Genomic DNA, 3001 nt, shown 5'->3' on the forward strand with positions numbered 1-3001 from the left:
TTCACGGGGTTCAGGGCCGTGCACGGGGGTGCCCAAGGTGGGTGTAGGGTGTAGGGGGAAGTTTGCAGAGGGGGGTGGATACTGTGCACAGCCCGTGCAAACCCTGCACCCCCCTGTGCACGCCCCGAGTGCCCCTTCCTGTGTGCCCCCCCTGTGCACCCCCTACGCACCCCTACAGGGGGCCCGGGGTGGGCACAGGGGATGCGGGGTGGGGGGGCACAAGGGGTTGTGCAAAGTCGGTGCACGGGGGGTGCAGGGGTTTGCACAAGGGAGCGCAAAGGGGGCGTGCTGGGTTGAAGGGGGTTGCATAGGAGGGCGTAAGGGGTGCCCAGGGGGGTGCAGGGGCTGGCACTGGGGTGCACAAGGGGGTCTGGGCTGTGTAGAGAAGCCGGGGGGGGTGTGTGCATGGGGGTCTGTGCAGAGAGATTTCGGGGTGAGGGCGCACGGGGGGTACCGGGGGTGCTCGTGGGGGTGCGAGGATGCGCCCAGGAGAGTGCGGGGTGTGAAGGGGGTGCCCGGGAGGGTGTTGGGAGGTGCTCAGGGGCACAGGGCCGTGCAGAAGGGGGCACAGGGAGGTGCTCAGGGGAGTGCAGTGCTCCAAGGTGTGAGTCCACCACGGGATCACACCCCTGGATTGGGGTGCGGGACACAGCTCGTGGTACCCAGGGGGTGCCATCACCTTCCCTCCGGCACTCCCGGGCTGCCCAGGCAAAGCTGGAGTTCAGTCCCACGAGGGACTGGCACCCCCGGAGCCCGGGCACAGCAGTGCAGCGATCCCGCAGTGCTGGTCCCGGATCCTGGTGCATCCCAGGGCGCACTGGGAGCAGAGCACCTGGACACGAGCCTTTTGCAGGGGGGCGATTTTAACCAAAGGGAAATAAAATGAAGCCCCGAGCGGCGCAGACACAGCCCGGGGGGCACAACTGGTGTCACGTTTTGCTGGGTGTGAACCAAAACCCCCCGATCCGACGTGATTTTTTTGGGGGGTGTTGCCTCCCCCGGAACTGAAGTCCCTGTGCTTTGCTTCTCAGCTCTGCTGCGAGGAAACCTCTGAAATATTAAAGTGCATTTGGCTGCTTCCTTGAAGCAAATTGCCAGGGCAGTTTGCAGGCGATTCCCATAATTGCATTTTCCCAAGTGCTCCAGCGTTGCTGCTGCTCCTTTATTATTGATGAGCTGCTTTGCTCCAGCTCCCAGGAAAATGACCCCTCGCCTTTAAAGATGCATCAACCATCTTTAAAAAAAAAAAACAAACAAAAACCTCAAATGCAACTTGAATTCTCCTTTGTCCTCCAGCTATTAGTTTACTTAGTGCTGCTAATTAGTCTAACTCGTTCCCCCCCCAGGAAACTTGGAATGATTAGTGGGATGTGGTGCATCAGGAGACTCTGGGAAAATCTCTTGCATCTTTTGATTTGGGCTGACCGACCTGCAGAGCCCTGAAGTTGGTCTTCCAAGCCCATCCCTGTGCTCAGGAAGTCCATCCAAAGCGTTTCCCACACACCTGCAAATAACAGGGAATGTGCTTTGGGAAGACAGAAGCACTGAGTGTAACCTTTAATAGATTTCTTATCTAATTTGTGTAGTTAATATATAAAATTTGATATATATTTATGTATCTCATTCCAACCCCTGCCACGGGCAAGGCCACCCTTGGCATAATCATGGAATCATGGAATGGCTTGGGACCTTCAAGCCCCTCCTCCCTTATCCTGCAGCAGTTTTCCCACCGTTTGTTTGTCTTCTTCCATGAATAATTGTATTTTCTACACCTGACCACGGATTCCCTGACTCGCACAATGCTGCTCGTTCAACCTGGGTCCTGGAGAATTTCCAGCTGGGATGAGAAATCACAGCTTTCCCACATCTTTATAACCCTTTATGATCATGGTTGAGGGGGGAAAAGACAGGAAATAAAGAAGAGGATCAAAAAGGCAATTATATAAATGTCTGAGTGCTGGTTATTTCATCCAAATCCTTGTTTTCAGGGCATCATTTAAGTTAAAGCTGCACATGCTTTTTAATTTTGTAAAAATTTTTAAAATTATTTTTTAATGTTTTCTGTCAATTTTTATTCAGAATTTATTTTTAAATTTATTATTTTATTTTTTTGATGTTTTAATTATTTTACTTTTATGTTTTTATTATATTTTATCTCCTTATTTTATTTGTTAGTTTATAACTTATTTTTCACTTTATTATTATTTTATCTTATTGGAATTTTGATTATTTCATTTTACTTATTTTATTTTATCTTTTTATTATATTTCATCTTCTTATTTTATTTGTTATTTAATTTAACTTATTTATAATTTATTTCTGACTTTATTGTTATTTTTATTGACATTTTAATTATTTTATTCTACTTATTTTATTTTATTATATTTTATCTTATTATTTAACATACTTTATTTTAAATTTTATTATTTTCTTTTGACATTTAAATAATTTAATTTTATTTATTTTATCTTTTTATTATATATTATCTTAATTTATTTCTTATTTAACTTATTTATAATTTATTTCTAACTTTATTACTATTTTTTTATTGACATTTTAATTACTTTATTTTACTTGGTTTTTTATTATATTTTATCTTCTTATTTTATTTCCTATTTAACTTATTCTTTATTTTCAACTTTTTTATTATTATTTTAATTTTATTGACATTTTAATTATTTAATTTTACTTATTTTATTTTATCCTTTTATTATATATTATTCTATTTGTTATTTACTTATAATTTATTTTAACTTTATTATTATTATTTTAATTTTATTGACATTTTAATTACTTCATTTTATTATATTTTATCTTCTTATTTTATTTCTTATTTAACTTATAATTTATTTTTAACTTTATTATTTTTTTAATTGACATTTTAATTACTTTATTCTACTTATTTTATTTTATTATATTTTATTATATTTTATCTTCTTATTTTATTTGTTATTTAACTTATAATTTATTTTTAACTTTATTGTTATTTTCTTCTTATTGG

This window comes from Neopelma chrysocephalum, unplaced genomic scaffold, assembly GCF_003984885.1.
Source record: "Neopelma chrysocephalum unplaced genomic scaffold, ASM398488v2 Primary Assembly neopelma1_141, whole genome shotgun sequence".
Taxonomy (NCBI): Eukaryota; Metazoa; Chordata; class Aves; order Passeriformes; family Pipridae; genus Neopelma; species Neopelma chrysocephalum.